General features: G+C 43.6%; 1 long non-coding RNA gene across 3 annotated transcripts in view; it reads right to left on the reverse strand.

Annotated features, from left to right (window-relative positions):
• The window catches only part of LOC311599154, a 139,606-nt gene that overhangs the window by 8,134 nt on the left and 111,073 nt on the right, over positions 1–20,399 (reverse strand). The window lies entirely within an intron of this gene.

A 20,399-nucleotide genomic window follows, 5' to 3' on the forward strand; every position in this document is an offset into this window, starting at 1 on the left:
ATAAATTAGAATTAAAAAATGAAATGTCAATAACAACCAGCTCACAATTGTAGAGAATAGGATTTATAAGATTTCATATGGGTCAAAATGAGGGGCAAGGAATAAAAAAAATCAACAGTGACTTAAATCTTTATTTGAAAATAATTTCATCCAGGCAGTGGTAGCTCATACCTGTAATCCCAGCACTTGAGAGGCAGAGACAGGCAAATCTCTGAGTTCAAGGCCAACCTGTTCTACAAAGCAAGTTCCAGGACAGACTGAGCTACACAAAGAAACCCTGCCTCGAAAAACATCATTATCGTCATTGTCGTCGTTGTATCGTCAGCATCAGCATCATCACTTCAGAGAAATAAAAATGGAGTAAATGAAATCTTTTAACTATACTATGAAAACCTATTAAGAAGCTAGATCATCTCATCAGATTCTTCACCAAATGATAAATTACTTCTTCTGAATGAAAATATGATGAGTTGACTGCTTCTTTTCCTCTTCCTATCCACATTCTACACAAAGTGAGACAACAAAAACATACCCAACATCCATCCATAGGCTCACAACAAGGCTAAGTGGTACCCAACATGCATCCACAGGCTCACAGTGAGGCTGAGTGGTACCCAGCATTCATCCACAGCCTCACAACAAGGCTAAGTGGTACCCAGCATTCATCCACAGGCTCACAGCAAAGCTGAGTGGTACCCAACATCCATCCACAGGCTCAGTGAGGCTGAGTAGTACCCAGCATTCATCCACAGGCTCACAGTGAGGCTGAGTGGTACCCAGCACACAGGAAGGCTGTGTAGCAAGGCTGTCCTGCATGTGGGAGATTCCCAAAGGCAGGGCCAATCAGAGTATCATCCATGCACTTTGCACAGTTCTCCTGCACTCTTTTCTTAGCACCACACCTAAGTCTTCTATGAATATGGTCTCAAAATTAAATTGTGAAGGCAGCAAAACTTCTTGGAAAATATCTGTTGCAGTTGTTCTCAATAAAGAGTCACAGAACTATGAAACCAAATACCCACCTAAAGTTATCTACAGAGTAAATATATAATAAAAGTAACACAAATAAAAATAAATAACTTCACTAGTACTACTAAATGAACAGTAGCATTTTCTCATTCTCCAAAGAAATGGATTTTTAAAAAATCCTAATTATTGCCAGGGGTGGGGGGTTGGCACTGTTTTAGGATTAAGTGGAGTCTTCAATGCCAAAATGGCTAACACTAATGCCTTCACTTCACACCTGGTGACCAGGAAGGTGAAGCCACTCCCAATTCACTTATTGACCTAACAGCAATGCAGACTTGAGTATTCTTGGTTCCTGCTTACACGTCAAGGGGTCTTTCTCCTAGTCTTACTACATCTAAGGAAAGCCTGATTTGGACACGGCTTCAAATGAGCTCCTTTGGAGACTGTTGTTTTGGGTTGTTTGTTGTCATGACCAGTGTTAGCCTAAATCCCAGCATCCCAGGGAAGACGAAAAAAATAAAACCTCGCAGACCTTCAGAGAAGACAATGACCCCTGAGTTAGTTGCAATGTTATTACGGACATGGGGTGGTGTAGTTTATCTCTCCAAGCCACTTCTTGTTTTGGAGAAGGACTCCAGCGTTGAATGAGTTTGTCTGGTCTCACCTCCTGATCACGGGATGCCCTTGGTAGAGTCTGTATTTCCAACCTCATCTGAGCAAGAAACTAATGCAGCGAATGGCAGCAACGGACATCCCGCCTGCCAGGAGGGAACATGCCTCTTTGGAGCTCCGTTTCCTCTTTCTTCCATTAGCTGAGGTATGAAGGCACCTGTGACCCAATGTTACTTTAGTAAAGAAGTTACAGCTGCAGATGATGAGGGAGTGAGAAAGAGGGAGGGCACTGGAGCCCCTGAGTGCCACGGGTCAGGCTAGAACACATCATGGAAGCTTTGTGCACGCCATTCACTCCCTTTCAAGACACTATCCTTTGGGAACTTCTGTCACAGTCACTGCGTCTTCACCATAAACTGTGGAGTGAACAAACTGCAACATCAGCTAAGATGTATTCAGTGTCAGGTTATTCTATACGGTGTCTGATGGGAGTCTGACACGCTATTCTAGGTGTCAGAAAGCTGAATCTGGATCAAGCGATAGGTCTAAGACACAGGTGGCAGCTGCACATTTTAGGGACCTCAACTACATAAAAGGACTGGGGAGACGGTATAGTGGTCAGGAACATTGCTCGTACAGGGGATCTGAATTTGGTTCCCAGCACCCACATGAGGCGGCTCACACCCACCTGTGGCTCCAGCTTTGGAGGACTGTCTGGCCTCTGTGGGCACCAGCACTCACATGCACATAACCTTAGTGCCCCTGCCCCCCTCCACACACACACATATGCATAGTATTGAGAAATAAGTCTTTTAAAATATTTTAAATTTTTCCACTCTCCTAACCTAGTGAGAGAATTATGTGAGGTGACAGAGAAAACATATGAGAACTATGCTATGCATTCGTTGAAAATATTCATAATTCAAAACCTTTCACAGGATTTATTCAAATCCTATCTGACAGGATTAAAATATTTTCATTATGATCTTTTAATGCATTCCTTCTTCTATAAATAAGGTGTGTGTGGACTTTCTTACGTACAAGGGAACTCAAAAGAAATGCAAATACAAGGAATTCAAAATCCTTCTACCTTTTCACTGCGCTATTCTTGAGCTCCCCACTTACTTGGGCTCGTAGGCGGCAGCAGTGAGTTGGGAGAGAAGGGACTACAAGCCTGAGTGGCTGACTCCTCCTGAGAAGCAGTGCTCGCAACCACCAGTGCTCCCACTGGCCGCCCAAATGAAGGACTTCCCATTCAGCTGATGGGGACTCAGGGAGTTCAGACAGACAGACGGAGAAGGGGCAGTCTCCTCTGTCCTCACCTTCACCCCCACACAGCTACCCCATCCTGGAAGGCGCCATGTCCTCTCCCCAACCTTCCCACAGCATCTCCACAGAATCAAAGATTAAATGAGGCTTCCTACTCCTCCCTGGTTTAACTAATTCCATTATGTATAATCGTATTATTCCTTCCCCGCAGTGAGAGCTGGAGGCTTCCAGTCTCTCGTGTCCACCGAATCTCTTTCCCTGTCCATTCGCTCGGCTGAGTCTTTGTGTCTCTCTCCGTTTATTTACAATTCTCACAGCTCTCAAAGGAATCCAAGATGGCCAAGTGTCCTCCTCAACGCAGTGCCATCTTTTTGTTTATATCTACTCATACAGACCAGAGAATGTCCCTTTTCACATGCATGGCCAGTTAATTTAGACACATATCATTTTCTGTCTTCAAATATTCATTACAATAGATAGAACTCCAATAAAGGTCTTTGGATTTGTTTCTGTGTTTGTTTGTTTTGGTTTTTTGTGGGGTTTTGTGTGTGTGTGTATGTGTGTGTTTGTGTGTGTGTGTGTGTGTTTTTGTTGTTGTTGTTTGTTTTTTGGGTTTTTGTTTTGTTTTGTTTGGTTTTTAGAGACAGGGTTTCTCTGTGTAGCCTTGGCTGTCCTGAACTCACTTTGTAGACCAGGCTGACCTTGAACTCATAGCGATCCTCTTCCTCCTGAGTGCTGGGGTTAAAGGCTTGCGCCACCACGCCCAGCCGTGGATTTTTTTTTCATAGTTGGAATGAGTTATTTATGAGCATCGATATGTGAGTGTAATTTTTCTTTTTATATAATCAGCATGCTTATTTTAATTGTGTTTTACTACCAAATATTTCCATATGTACTATTCTTTCTATGAAAATGTTTTTCATGGATCTTTATGGTATTTTTTGTATTGTTCAAAAAAACTCAAAAGGAGAAGATGCCTTAGATGAGGCATATTAACATTTCTAAACAAACAACGCAGCTTCCCTGACTCTGGTATGTGAAGAGCTCACATCCATTCAGCGCAGGAGCTCTGCCTAAAATACAGAACTAGAGAAAATCTCTGGCTTGCTCAGCCTCTCTCTACTGTGAGCCAAAGACAGGCAGAGTTTTTTCAACTACTGCCTAAGAAATGTAAAGTCTTTCACCAAAAGTAACTTTCATCAATCACCGCTCTTAGCTTGGCATCTACCAATAATTGCCATTTCAGTCTTGTGGACATGCAGCAATATTAATTTTTTAAAGCTGTACTATAAAAATAATACATTTTAATATTTTATTTATATAATTTATGTAAAATATTTATATGTATACTGATGTGTTATATAATATATAATTATATAATTTAAAGAATAATTAATAATTTAAACATGTTGCTTTCTAAAAATTAGTTCATACTAGCTTAAAGCTTGACTTGGCCTGATTGCACAGTCAAGAGAACGGTACCTGGGGCTTGGGAGGCAGTTCAGTGGGTAAAATGTTAAAACAGAAGCTTGTGGGCTGGAGTTCAAATCTCTAGCCTTGCAGATCCTAAATACCAGGTGGGTGTGACAGCCTGCTTGTAATCCCAGTGCACAAGAGAGCACAAGGAACAAGCTAGGAACAAGCCTAAGAACAAGCTTCTCACAAATGTGCACCAGAGTGTACTCACAGATGTGCACGCGCATACACACACACACACACCCTACATGCACATGCAAAAAGAAAACATTAATCGAGGCTGTAACCGTTTTAACAGTTTTGAATAATACAAAGTTATAAAAAAGCTTTTCACTGCCACTTCTGTCCTAAAATCTATTTAGAGATGACTTCAACTAGCTTCGATCATAATGATTATCCTCTAAAATTGTAATTATTGGCTCTTACATAATATAAAGACCAAATGAAACTGAAATCTGACATCACATTAAATTATTGTAAATCCCAAATAAATAATCAGGTTATAATTTTTAATGATACTTTCATTTGATGCTATCAAAAGGCATGTGGATACAGACTTCCAATGTATTTGTTTGTTTGTGTGTTTATATGTGTGTGTAAGTCTGAAGGTGCATGTGCACTGTATGTGTACATGCATGTAGAGGTCAGAGATTGACACTGAATATCTTCCTCAATCACTCTGCATCTTAACTTTTTTGAGACAATGTTTCTCTCTGAACCTGGGAATTCATGGATTCCGCTAAATTGATTACCTAGTAAATCCCCAGGGTCCTGCTGGCTCTGCATTGCCAGGGCTGGGACTATAGGCATGCCCACCACACCCAGCTTCTCACAGGGGTGCCAACGAGGGACTGGGGTTCTAAGGAAGCACTTTACTCACTGTGCTATCGCTCCCGTCTCCAATTAATTTATTCTCAGTCCTGAGTCATGCGATGAATGCCTTTTCCCACTCTGTGCTCCTTACTATAAGGTGACACCTTAAGATGGGCCCCAAACCAGGGGAGCCAGCCAACCATCAGCTGGAATTTCTGAAACCATGAGTCAAAATGTTTTCAGCTGATATGTTATCTCCAGTATTTGTTACAGTAATTGAAGACTAACTCACACAGCATCTTAGCCGGATACCAACATAAACATGGGAATCCCTGCCACCTCTTGGCTCAAAAATATACAAAGAAACCATTATATTTTGAGAGCTCTTCAGAGAAAGACAGCCATTGACTAGAAATGTGTGGCCATTCAAGCATTTACTTCCCTGCACAGAATTTGACCCAAAAATGTTAAGTATAAATATGTGATGCTCCTTCTGGATAAGTGAGATCCGAACAAACAAAATTGTTCACCATCCAAACTGGAGGCTATTTAATAAAAACCCTTTAATAAAGCTGTGGCCTAAACCCAGTCCAAGGCAATGACATATGACAAATGTTCTCCTTCTCGTGGGAGCATTATAATCAGATCCTAGGGATAAGCCAGCACGGTCCCTCGTGGCTTTCATGTTTAACATTTACATGGTGAAATTCCATGTTGTGACTCAAAGCCACAGGAAAATCAATACATAAGGGCAAAGAAAGCAACACTGGTTCCCTTACCTCGCCCTGAGGGAAGGCTGGCCGATTTTGCTCACACAGGACATGGGTGTCCATGAGCACACACTTGTACAGAGATGAGTACATGTTCAAATTTACTCTGGGAGCTGATTTTAAAGTTTAGAATGATGAACTAAATAATCCCTCCTCTCTGTCTAATGACTAAAGCACTGATGTCTGAAGTATTGTGGCTGTTCACATAGGTTTCCGGTTCATCCAAAAGAAAAAAACATCTGCTGAGACAGGACCACAGTATCAATGGTATGATCTACATCTCAAGGATCAGAGACAGTTTACCAGAGAGCAGAAACTATCTCCCTGCAAGACGCTGGTGGGAATTCCAACCGTGAAACCAGAATTGGGGGAAAGTCCCTGGAATTCTCCTAGCCATTAACCAGTCTTCAAACACTTGGAACACTCTCTACGTACTTAGCCCATCACTAACATCTAAAGGACTGTTTAATAATTAAGAAAGTCTCATTCATTATTCAGGACACAAAGAACTGTAGTCTCTAGAAAGTACAAGTACAAGCAAACACCTGCATACTCTATGGGGCAACCCAAAGGTAGTCAGATTGCCCAAGAGAATTAAAGTGTAATTGCCAACTGACAGCCTTATCTTGCTCTTCAAACTCATTATTTCTTGAAAATGCTACTCATGGGGCATGTAGGCAGGATACAATTCACAGAACACACTATTAACATTTGTCTCATTTTCAAAAGATGAGTCACCAAAGCAGCAGACAGGACCAGGAAAACATGTCCACAGTGTCGCCAGCCACATGCAAAGCCGCCTCAGAGGCTAGAGCATTTTTCCTCTAAAGCTCCTAAGCATATCCCTAAAGCTGCAGTGTTGCCCCAGAATCCAGATGTTAACATGTCCCACGATTTCATGTCATGTGATGCCATGGTCATGTGACTATGTTAATTTAAACTCTAACTCTCACAGGAAAAAAAATATACTTTTCCTTGTTCCTAATTCTTGACAGTTTTTTCTGGGGGGTGGGGGTGGGAGGGAATTCAGAAAAAAAATGTTTTCTGAGAAATGTTGGGGAAAGTCCCCAGTTGTAAACATTAGGTTTGACAGGAGAAAGATTTCGGGAAAGCCAGAGTACTGTGACAGCGTTTGCTCTGTTTTCAAACAATACCGGGCAAAGTGACTCTTAGTTCATCCCATCAGCTCTCTGCCACGCATGGACGCCATCTTCCTTCTCTCATCTGAAATGCCCCGGCTGTTCAGCTTGCCTCTAGCTCGCCCTTGGTCACAGAACTGGCACAAGGAAGGCTAGGACGAGAGCAGAGTCATCAAACCTTGCTTAATGCCGCTCACTGGGTTAGCAAAACCCATCTCTACTTTCAAACGTTGCGACTCCATATCTACTCGTTGAACTTAGCTGGCTTTTTCCAAAATAATTGTTTGTTTAAAGGGCCAACTTATTACTAACCAGGAAACAGAAAAGGTTTAAAATGTTTCTGACTTGGATAACTCTGCAAGTTTTGGTGACTCCCAGTAAGGCTAATCTACTGGGTCCTAAAACTCCACTACATGTGTTCGTGGGAAAGTGGTACCTGCGATCCTGGACCAGCCTCTGGTCTGCTCAACACTCAGTGAATCAGGCTTCAGAAACCCAAGCACAGACAGCGCCCTCACCTGGGCTCTCTCATCAAATAAAATTCACCTGAAGCCCTATGGGAGCTGAGGACAGTCAGAAGTGAGGAGGGGCAAACTTTAGACTGCTTCTGTGTTTCTTTTCTTTCGTTTTGTTTTGTTTTTCGAGACAGGGTTTCTCTGTTTAGCCTTGGCTGTCCTAGACTCACTTTGTAGACCAGGCTGGCCTCGAACTCACAGCGATCCTCCTGCCTCTGCCTCCTGAGTGCTGGGATTAAAGATGTGGGCCTTTCTTAATCTCTTCCCCCTGAGAATGGGTTCCTGCACTGTTGAAAATATTTCCATAAGAAATGAAAACTGGGCCCGAATGTTCTTTCCCCCGCCCCGCCCCCTTTCTTCCGGCCTTCCCCCTTTCTGCTTCTTTCTCTCTGTCCTCACTCCTCATCTTCCTTTCCTCCTCCCACTAGTGCGGCTTTGCATAAAGAACAGAATCATCTCCTAATCTATTCACAGCCCCTGATCTCTCCCTCATTTTCTTTGTAAACAAATAGCTTAAATCACCACGCGGTGCACGATGCGCTGACGCTGGCAGCTGATGAGCCTGTGCCCGCTCCCTCCTTCCGCAGCCTGCATGCCCTCAAAGCTCAGGGCTGGCCCTACTCATTTCTAGAGCACTTCTTCTCTGTTACAGTCTGGGCCTCAAAGAGGACACCTGGCTACACGGCATCTTTGCTTGTTCAGAGCAAGGTTCTCCTAACACATGAGCTACCCATGTCCCCCAAAGTCACTGTTCATTTCTTTGACTCTAGAGTGATCCGTTCCAGCATATAACAGTCTGCTTTACATGTGAAATATTCCTAATGATTGTTAAGAAAGAAATTGAACTGACTTGTCCATTACCAACACTTGAGCAATGTTCTTATATAGCAAGGCATGAAAAATAAGTTTCATCTAGCTAACCAAATAGAATACAAAGGAAGTATATCGCAGAATGGTTATGTTGCCTTGGGTCTTAATTACAAAGCACGCTTGGGCTCATATAGGGTACATCTTTTAAAGGGTCTTGAGACTTATCCAAGTGGGAAAAAAAGGCCTCCAGATTTTTAAAAAATAATTTCACATATGCTTGCTTTACAATTTTTTTTTTCAAATTGCATGCTTAGCACTGTCAGAACAAATCTCATTAAAAAACCCTATTTTCCATAGTGTAGAAAATTCATAGAGGACATTAGCAACAAAAACTAAGTAGATAACAGCCCCTGTGCCATGAGGGCTGTATTCCCTTACTCTGCACTTACTATACCACCTTAGTCACCCGGAACACTGGGTCTCCAGAGTGACAAGTGACGTGGAAACGTGTTCCTTTTACATACATTTCACTTCAGAACCACATGCACTGAATGACTCAAGCAAAAACTGTTTTGTAAAACTAGCCATTTGGGGAATGAAGAAGATAAACCCACTACCTTCCTCATTACTGTGACCAAATCCCTGAGAATAAGCAACAAAAGGGAGTGTGGGCATCTTTCCGTCTCCAGTTGTGAGGAGACAGCCTATCATAGCAGAGGGAGCATGGTGCAGGAGTGTGAGGCAGTTCGTCACACTGTACCCTCAGTCAGGAAGCAGAGAAAGACAAAAGCCGGTGTGTTCATCTCTCTTTCACTGTATTACCCAGACTGACACCTCAGCTGTGAGTGGCCCTTCCCACATTCAGGCTGGGTCTTCTCTCTCCAGCTCAGCCCTTATAGACACACTTAGTAGTGTGTTCTCATGGTGACCCGTGGTTGAAAATAATTAACAACCACAGAGAAAGAAGACGGACCGATGTTAAAATCAAGGGCTCTCAAATAAAAAGCCTAGGGCTAGATGTAGGACACCTCCTCTCAATTGGTGGGAAGAGTTATCCTGGGGACCATTGCTTTTGGTTGCACACCAGATTTTGATGGTAGAAACCTATTGCTAGATACACACACCCTTGTGAGGCCTGATTGCTGGACACACACACCCTTGTGAGCCCTGATAGGTGCACTACGATCCAGTGGATAGCCCCACACCCATGAGTTGGGCTCACTGGGTTATTGAGATATATATATATCAATGTTAGGAGGGGTGGAGAAGCAGGGGGTGGATCTAGGCGGAGTTGAGGGGTGCATATGATCAAAGTACATTGTATGCATTTAAAGAATTCTCAAGGGATTTATAAAAATGCCATATTTTTTTTAAAAGCCTGGTAGCTTTGAGTCATGTAAACTGAATGGTACCTTGGGCCTACTGCAGCTAGCTGAGGTACTCCTTGCTAACTCATTCTTCCTCTATAAAGTGGCAGTAACAGCCACCCTGTTGGGCCATCATGACGAGCAGACAAGCTCTCAAGCTCTCGTGCACACTCTGTGAAAACAGAATGTCTTATTTACAATCGCTACCTCAATGCCAGGCAAATGATCAGCTCATACAGATATTTACATTGTGATTCATAACTGTAGCAAAATCGGCTATGAAATGGTATAAAAATAATTTTTGTGCCTGAGGGTCACCGCAACCCTGAGAAACTGTATTAAAGGGCTGGATAGTTAGGAAGGCTGAGAACTAGCGCATTAAGGACGCCTGGTTTCAATAACCTACAGGATGCTGACTGAGTAGGTTAATGGAATGTTATCTTGAAAATAATGTGTTTCTAGAATACTCCAAAAATATTAGACCAGTGGTAATTGTTATGTTAATACGATGAAGGAGATTTTTTAAAAGCCTTATCTTCAGTGGCAAGTTTGACACTCAAAACAGCCTGACTGAAGGGTCAGACCTAAAAAGATAGGGGAAGTGTAAACAAACCAAAATAAAAACCAGAAGATTAATACCAGATTACTACAGCATCATTTCTTAATAAGGAGATTAATGATTTTTCTCAGATGCTAAATGAAGAGCTTGTAAAAACAACTCAAGTATCCGCTCTGGGCTCAGAAAACAGTAGACGCTTCTACAAAGTTCTCTGAATCCCAATGCTGCTTCCATTTCCCACTGGACTCTGACAACTCATTATTTTATTGTGTTCATTCCTCAGTTAAAATAATCACTGACTGCAGCAAGGAAAAAAGTTTTCATTCTAAAAGCAGTTTAGAATTCAATTACTCACTTAAAATTGAAGCAAACCCTCCTGTAGCAGTTTGGGTATAATTGTGCATTTGTCTCTCTCTACAAGCAGTTTTATTATGGCTGGAAGCATCATTTAAGCTTATGTGATGTAATATGTATATATTTGTCTGCGTCGTGTACGTGTGTGTACAGTTTTGCGTTCATCCTGTTCTGAAGTGTAACAAAGTCATGAGAGGTGATTCACAGCCAAGATGTGAACAAGGCACAAGAATGATCTTTTGTGTTCAGAACTCACTTTTCCAACACATTCAAGCAGACACCAAAGTTCACACCCGCCAAAGTCTGGAACACTTAAATTCAATTATAGATGCTCTCAGCCAGCTAATTTGAAAGAGTTTGCTTGGTGATGTCATGGTCACAATTGTGACTAAAGGCATGAGAGGGTTCCAAATGTGGCAGCCAGAAGCTCGGGAACAGGAGCTTTGCTGTGCGATGTTTCTCAGAAACATCTTCTCTCGGGTCAGAGGATTCTCTGAATTGCCAGTTCCTCACACACTTGAGCCAGAGCCTATTGTTAGCAAGTTCGCAGAAGAGCATTCTTGGCCAGCAGAGTTCCCTGGAGTCATGGCTGAAGACTTTCAAAATACAAAGAAATGTGCAATTTGTATGAAAGTCTTGGACACTGTATTTCTACAGATGAAGGTAGGTCCAAGATTATAAAAACCATTCCTACAGTTGAGAGGCCAAAAGTATATATAGACAAGGGACTCTTAAGACTTCTCTAACAGTCTCCCATAATTCCAGGGACAGCATTTTGGACAGATATAAATCCACCAGAGAGGGGAGTTTAATCTATGTTTATTAGAAGCATGAGAAGGCTGGCTCAGTTGGAGCAGCGTGTTTTAGGGTTTCAGTGTGGGTGACATCATCTAACAATGGGGCCCCAGCTTGATATCAGCCATGAGAACCTCTCGTCTTGAAATAAACACACAATGGAAAGATCTTCAGTAACTCAGCCAACGTCACACTGTAGACTGGTGGGTCTGCAACTTGCCCCGAGCCCTTCAAGCACGACGATGGCTTTCCCACCAGATGCAGAGCCTTCCTGTATTAGTTACTTTCTGTCGCTGTGATAAACCACCATGACCTAGCCGAATTATAGAAGCAAGTGTTTTGTTTTGGTTTGCAGTTTCAAGGGGATGAGTCCATCACAGCAAAGAAGCATAGCAGCAAGGGGGCAGGCACGGCAGCAGGAGCAGAGAACTGAGAGCTCACATCTTCAACACAAGCATGAGGCAGAGTGAACCGGATGTAGAGCGAAACTACAAAACCTCAAAACCAACTCCTAGAGACACACTAACCAGGCCACACCTTCTAAACCCCCAAACAGCACCACCAACTGGGGATCAAATGTTCAAATACTCGAGCCTGTGGGGGACATCTCTCTTTAGACACACTTCTTTTGCCCCCCTTTACTCCCTACGTGTTCTCAAATGATCATCCCATTGCTCTTGACTTCCATATACTTCCAAATAGCCACAGAGTGTGCGTAAGTACATTTGGGAATGAGGAATCTGTTAATATGAGCATCTGGTAACCTGGTGTGTTCCATTGAATCACTTAAGCATGTTGAGTCGGATGACCACTCACGCATCCTCGTAAAGCTTTAAGATTTAGAGTCCTTGGCTTTGAGATTAACGTTTTCTCGTCAATGCTAAAAGGGTCAACAAGATGATCTCACAAGATCATTATCGGCCTGGTTCTTCAACAATCTGTCTATCCTCTTTAAATGCCTTAAAATTAAAGCAGCTACAAACTGTCATCCCTATCCCAACCCAAAGCAACTGCTAGCAAGATGTTTCTCCCTTGAGAAAGACTGTCTAGAGGCTGGGGGTGCAGGTTATGGGTATAGCATTTGTCCAGCACTTACAAGACTCCAGGTTCCATCCCTAGAACTAGGAGGAAGGATAGAAAGGAAATGCCACTCTGTACTGGTTAGTTCTAGTCAGCTTAACATGAAATACAGACACCTTGGAAGAGCGAACCCGTCTAAGGAAAATAAGTGCCTTCATCAGTTTGGCCTGTGCGCAGTCTGTATGGTCTGGAACGATGACTGGTGTGGGAGGCCCAACTCTGTGAGCAGTGTCATCCCTTGGCAGATGATTCTGGGATGTAGAAAGCAAACTGAGCAATCCAGTAAGCAGCCTTCACCCATGGCCTCTGCTGCAGTTCCTGCTGCCGGGTTCCTGCCTCCCACTTCCTGCCTTGACCTTCCTCAGAGATGGGCTGTGGTGTGGAAGAAAAAGATGAAACAACCCCTCCCTCCCCAACTTGCTTTTGGCCATGATGTTTATCGTAGGCTCAGGAAACCAGCTAACAAAAGCTGACAACCTCGCCTGTTGGTGGTGCTATACACGACCTCCCACTGAGCGTAGACCTCACAGCCATCTTGACCTTGACCTTCTTATGTTACAAAGGAAAAGAATGAAAAGAGGGGTGTAGAGAAACTAGCCACACTGCTCACCAAGACCTGATCAGCAGAGCCTGGATTCAAACTGTTCACCTTCAAAGACACATTTCTGTGTATGTGGACAAACACTCAAAAGTGAAAAGTAATGGGCATGCTTACTATCTCAACATTTGGGGATGTGAGCTTTAGCCCTTAATGGCCAAACCATGTCCCCAGCCCTAAACTCTCTATCTTTTTTTAAACCATTACTAATTGTTTATTTGTATCAATATATCACACCATATGCCATAAATATCTGTAATTGTTATGTCTACTAAATGTTTAATTAGGACATATGAAAACAGTACAGTAAAAAAAAAAAGCTCAAAATACCAATTATGGAAGAAAATCTTCCCAAATAAGCACCAAATCCCTCAATAAAGGGAAAGTCTTCTACATGCTGGCTGTTAGAACTGGCTCTGCCACAATCTCACCTGGGTGCTGAGCATTTGTCCAGAATATCTTATGTGATCATGTGATCAACTCCGCTGAGGTACACCCAATAGCAGAGACATGGCTGGACTGGGCCTGCTTCCCTTGAGTAGCAAGCTGTTAGTGCTATCCAGTAGCCACACTGACTTGGGTCTTGCATGAGAGAGGGCTGTGATACTTTGTTCTCTAAAGTAGAACAAGCCCAGCCCACGTATTCCCACCCTTTCTGTACCGATGTCTGCATCTGCCCTTCCTTCATCCCACTCTTATCCCAGTCAGGCTTCCAGGACCAAGCCATGCAGAACGCAGCAATGAAAGAAGCATCTACATAATGACTCATGGTTTAGCTTCTGAGACACACTAGCTACATCTCAAATGCTCACTAGCTACACGGAACTACTAAACACATGCTCTAGTTTGCTTTCTGTTGCTTTGATCAAATACTGACCAAAACCAACTTGGGGGTAAAACAGGATTATTTACTATCACACTTCTGGGTATCAGTTCATCACTGAGGAAGGGTCAGGACAGGAACTCAAAGCAGGAACCTGGAGACAGGAACTGAAGCAGAGACCAAGGGGGAGTGCCACCTCTGGGCTGGATCAGCCACTTTCCTTATACAGCCCTTCCTAGGAATCACACAGATCACAGTGGCCTAGGTCCTTCTGCATCAATTAGCAATTTACAATCTGATGGAAACAGTTCCTCAATTGAGGTTTGGTCTGGGCTGGAGAGATGGCTCAGTGGTTAAGAGCACTGACTACTCTTCCAGAGGTCCTGAGTTCAATTCCCAGCACCCACATGGTAGCTCACAACCATCTACAATGTAATCTAATGCCCTCTTCTGTCATGCAGGCAGAGCACATAATAATAAATAAATGTTTGGAAAAAAAATATTTTCTAGTTTGCGTCACGCTGACAAAGAAACTAACCAACACTACATATTTCCATCAGCGCAGGTTTTATCACCCGGTGCTGCTCTGATAGCACACCCACAGACTACACTGAAGGATGAGGAAGGAGGAAAAAAATGCCAGCTAAGACATTTTCTTTTGAAAACTGTTCTCTCCTGGGGACTTAACTTTTATCTCATCTATTGGTAATGCATGGTGTGGTCATTCCTATTTTAGGAAGAGATCTGGGCAGTCTGGTTGCCAACTTGAGCCAAAACGGAGTGTGTGGGAAAGTAAGAGAGGAGACTCTCTTCTGACCAGCTAGGTAACTAATGGTCTCCCTGGGGTTCAAATTACATATGAACCACTGCTCATTTACCAAAATAAAACAGAAAAGCCAGGCAGTGAGCACCTGTCACAGACACATGCACAGCCAGGGCATGACAAGGCAGTGCGTGAGTGACCACAGGCCCTGGCCATTCCTTTCAGGAGCAAGCAGGCAACAAAGCAGGGAAATGATCAGAGAAAGAAGGTGTGAACATCTAGGCTCCTCTATAAAGAGCCTCAGTCTTGAGGTGCTGGGGCCCTCAGCAGCGAGACAATAGACTGCAGTGAGCAAAGGAAGGGGCCACCACATGTGGAAAGGCTGCCTGCAGTCTGTCCCACGGAGCCATCCATGTGAGGCCTGGCTGCCAGCGGTAAGCTTAATCAACAGCCAAGTAGTAGGCAAGCATCAGTTTCTCTATGTGGCCTGGAGTTAGCATGATGAAGGGCTCTCTTAAAGATGTGAGCATTTTGACTAGGCCAGGGCTCTACGTGGCCTTGAAGATTTGCCTAATGAACCGGAGAGATTTCTCAAAGCTTTCAGGGCTCCAGCTGCCAAAGCCCAATCCCTGACAGCGATGAGTTAGAGTCCGAGCCGAGGGTAATAAACATCTGGCAGCCTGAAGATGCACGAAGGGAGCGTCTCCCGAGAATGGGATCAGGAGGCGGGGGTGCAGCTGAGAAACTGCAAATAAACTTTGTTTTGACATTTTGTCTCTGGGAAGCTCTACAGGAGAAAAATACAATAAATGTACATAAATATATATAAAGAGAGAAAGCAACAAGCCTACAGTTATTCCCTTATGGGCCATTGCCTCTTCGCCTGACTCCTGTTTTGACAGACATGTTGCTTGGTTTTTGTTGTTGTTGGTGGTGGTGGTGGTTTTTTGTTTTTTGTTTGTTTGTTGCTGTTGAATGGACAAAAGAATGACTGAGTTGGTTATTCATTAGAATGTCATTTGTTCATTATTAGAAGGATTTGGTACCCTGAAGTCATTTTCTATGAAGAAAAGTAATAATGATACTTAGGTACTCTGTGCTTACAGATGCCACCCTATCTCCAAAAAGTTGCCCAAATATGGAATACCAAACTGGTACCCCCATGTCAGCGTTCATGCTGGTGGCTGTTTCCAAATGAGAAGATGATGAAGAAACATCAAAGATCATTGGGGAGATGAAATCTGTCACTTGCTTGAAAAATACACAATTCAGTGTGGGGTGCAGGGTACAGAGAGGCCAGGGAGGGCGCCCGTGGGATGTGTGCTACAAACCTCTGACAATTGGAGAAAAGCAGTACCCAGTTCCAAAGCTTAAGCCACAGGTTAGACTGCGGAAGAGGGCAAAGCATGGTTCAGCTCTCTATATGCTTTTGGTCACCGGAGTCGCAATAGTGAATAGCACACATTGGATGAATGAAATGTGCTATCCCACAAGTTATGGAGGCTGGGGGTCCATAATGTGGGGCTGGTGTCCACACAGAGCTGGCTGAGTCTGATGGCTGTGAAGGACCATCATTTTTTTTTCTGGATTCTGGTAGTCTTCCTTGGCATTCCTTTCGCTACCTGATCCCAATCTTCCAATGCCATTCTCTTGGTTTCTCTAGGTACCCAAATTTTCCACTTTCATAACACCAAGCATCTGATTAACACCTAAGCTAATGGCTCCATCTTTATTTTATTACTGTCAACAAAGACTCCGTTTCTAAACAGGGCCACACTCACAGGCATTAGGGATTAGGATTTCAATGTCCTTGGAAGATGCAAGGAAACCCATAAAACAAGATACATTAATAGTCATTTTAATTTCTTTTAGAATTATTGGCACAGAAAAAAAAAACCAGCCCCTCCTGCCGTTTTCTGGATGTATACCAGCTACTCCTTGCTTTCCATAAAGTTGAACCAAGCTCTTCCTGTCTGACCTGCAGTCGTCCCTCCCCTCACACCTTTACCACCACAGATAGCCATGGCCTTGGGTTCAGTATCTGCTCCTCGAAGTTTAGGGATTCAAAACTCTAAGAGCTTCTTGGATCTCACTCAAAAATTGGAAAGTCCAAGTGTTCAGCCTAGCTCAACCACCCTTTCTCCGGAAATCTCCCTGGGCCGCCGTGTGCTGGGAGTGCAGAGTCAAACTCCAGGATGCTGCCACTGCCACACTGCCCCAGGACAAACCCAATATAGACAACTGATCCTGACCCAACTGCCCAGAGGGACAAGTGAAGGACAAGATGGAAAGTTCCTCTTTTAAATAAAGTTTTGAACTTTGAATGATGTGGGTTTTATTTTTCTTTCTTTCTTTTTTCTTTTTTTTTTCTTTTTTTTTTTTTTTTTTTTGACAGAGGGTTTCTCTATGTAGCCTTGGTTCTCCTGGACTCACTTTGTAGACCAGGCTGGTCTTGAACTCACAGCGATCCTCTTGCCTCTGCTTCCCAGAGTACTGGGCTTACAGGTGAGCACCACCATGCCCTGGTAAGCAATCTTTTTTTTTTTTTAAGGTGAGTTGTTGGGGCCGTGCAAAAAGAACCACAAAACAGCTTTAGAACTCATGGAATGTGGTCCACTGGTTAGCACAAGCACAGTGGGTGTGCCTCAGAGAGGGAGAGTTCTAAGGACTTCATGGTGTTGTGGAGCATCACTCTGCCTGTTGCCTTCACGATCACCACATCCCTCATAATCTGTGAGTTGTATGAACCCTAAGTGGCTTCCAGCCCCTCGCTGGGCACTGTCATTGGCACTTACAGGAATAGTGGTTGATCTTTTCCAGGCATTGCTGCTGGAGAAGGTTATTCACCCACCATCCTCAGAAAGGACTTAGAGATGTAGACTATTAGCAAAGTTTAGGCTTGTGATTCTTTTTAAGATTTTTATAAGATAACTTTTTAAGATAAATAACAAAATAATTGGTTCTTTCTTTGTAACTGCAAATTGTGGTGTGCCTGTAAGAGAAACTGGCTGAGAAAATTACTTGCTTGCTTCCACTTTGTCAATCTATAACAAGTTGCTTAGTTATGAACGTGTGTGGGTTCTTGATAATAATTTGTTTTTCAACCATAATAAATAAAGCATTTGATCATGTGAGGGTACTGTGGAACACCTTTTTTTCTTATGTATACTCATTGTAATCATTCACTAGAAGAAAAATAGGATGCAAATGCATTGTCATTTTTATACTGCTTGAATGATTTTTCTGGGCTATATAAGCTATAGGAGAAAAAATAAAGTTATTGGAGCTTTGCTCCATCCACCCAATGTGTGTATATACATAAGCATATATATGAAGTTGTTTGGAGTTTTGCTCCATCTACCAAATATGTATGTGTGAAATTGTTGGAGCTTGTTAAAACCTTGCTTCATCCACTGGGGTGTGTGTGTGTGTGTGTGTGTGTGTGTGTGATGTATTATATGTATATGTGTGTACCTGTATGTATTTCCTCCCAAAATAAAACAGAACCCATTTGACTTGTGTCTATGAATTCTGATGACTTCACACTTCTTCCTTTAGACTTTGATGTGTCAAAGCTGGACTTCAATAGTAAGTTTATTTTGGGAACCCAGATATCCCCAGCCTCATGTCAGTATGAATAGCTCACATTTCCTGTCTTATGGTTCAAGTCTGTTCATGGGGTTCCGCTGCCTAGAACTGCCTATCATGGGCTTCCGCTGCCTAGAACTGCCTATCATAGGGTTCTGCTGCCTAGAACTGCCTATCATAGGGTTCCGCTGCCTAGAACTGCCTATCATGGGCTTCCGCTGCCTAGAACTGCCTATCATGGGCTTCTGCTGCCTAGAACTGCCTATCATAGGGTTCCGCTGCCTAGAACTGCCTATCATGGGCTTCTGCTGCCTAGAACTGCCTATCATAGGGTTCCGCTGCCTAGAACTGCCTATCATGGGCTTCTGCTGCCTAGAACTGCCTATCATAGGGTTCCGCTGCCTAGAACTGCCTATCATGGGCTTCTGCTGCCTAGAACTGCCTATCACAGGGTTCCGCTGCCTAGAACTGCCTATCATGGGCTTCCACTGCCTAGAACTGCCTATCATAGGGTTCCGCTGCCTAGAACTGCCTATCATAGGGTTCCGCTGCCTAGAACTGCCTATCATGGGCTTCCGCTGCCTAGAACTGCCTATCATGGGCTTCTGCTGCCTAGAACTGCCTATCACAGGGTTCCGCTGCCTAGAACTGCCTATCATGGGCTTCCGCTGCCTAGAACTGCCTATCATAGGGTTCCGCTGCCTAGAACTGCCTATCACAGGGTTCCGCTGCCTAGAACTGCCTATCACAGGGTTCCGCTGCCTAGAACTGCCTATCACAGGGTTCCGCTGCCTAGAACTGCCTATCACAGGGTTCCGCTGCCTAGAACTGCCTATCATGGGCTTCCGCTGCCTAGAACTGCCTATCATGGGCTTCCGCTGCCTAGAACTGCCTATCATGGGGTTCCGCTGCCTAGAACTGCCTATCATGGGCTTCCGCTGCCTAGAACTGCCTATCATGGGCTTCCGCTGCCTAGAACTGCCTATCATGGGCTTCCGCTGCCTAGAACTGCCTATCATAGGGTTCCGCTGCCTAGAACTGCCTATCATAGGGTTCCGCTGCCTAGAACTGCCTATCATGGGCTTCCGCTGCCTAGAACTACCTATCATGGGCTTCCGCTGCCTAGAACTGCCTATCACAGGGTTCCGCTGCCTAGAACTGCCTATCACAGGGTTCCGCTGCCTAGAACTGCCTATCATAGGGTTCCGCTGCCTAGAACTGCCTATCACAGGGTTCCGCTGCCTAGAACTGCCTATCATGGGCTTCCGCTGCCTAGAACTGCCTATCATGGGCTTCCGCTGCCTAGAACTGCCTATCACAGGGTTCCGCTGCCTAGAACTGCCTATCACAGGGTTCCGCTGCCTAGAACTGCCTATTATAGGGTTCCGCTGCCTAGAACTGCCTATCATGGGCTTCCGCTGCCTAGAACTGCCTATCTTCTGCCACATTCTCTCCATGTTCCACTTTTCTCAAGCCAAAAAGACGTAAATAAATGAGAGGAAAATAGCCAAAATCTTTCTCCATGAAAAAAATAAAAGCCCTGAGGTTTGGGTCAAATGAGTGCTTTATGACTGGTGGCTTTGGCATTTCCTTTTATAACAGTCTGTTAGACATCAGGCCTTAGAAACCTGCTTGAGTCCTGTTACATCACGGGTCATTATTTCCCCTTTGAAAGCTACATGGTCTCAATTTCTTTAACCTTTTCTCCGGGTCTTATAAATTCCAGATATTTGCATTGGTCTTCCTGGCCCTTAATTCTTTATATTTTAAGTCAAGTGACTCTAATGATTTCACCTAGAACATAACTTTTATTGTATAATATGTAAATTTTCTCATACATGTTTTTGATCATCTGCTTCTTAAAAATAAGACCCAAGGAGAAAAGTAAACAAGAAAACTCAAATAAAATTGTCAAAAACTGTATGCTACAGTGGAGTACACATTGAACACACAGGTAGGATGCTCAAAAAGCAATACTGTGGTAGCCTAGGCGGTACAGGGGCCAAGGGCAGGGAGATGAGAAGTAACTCATCCTATACTAAATGCAGTAGTGTAGGATTGGAAAGTGCTTGAAAAGTAAGATGTGCTTCCTAAGTGTC

This window comes from Acomys minous (assembly GCF_964271855.1).
Source record: "Acomys minous genome assembly, chromosome: 6".
Taxonomy (NCBI): Eukaryota; Metazoa; Chordata; class Mammalia; order Rodentia; family Muridae; genus Acomys; species Acomys minous.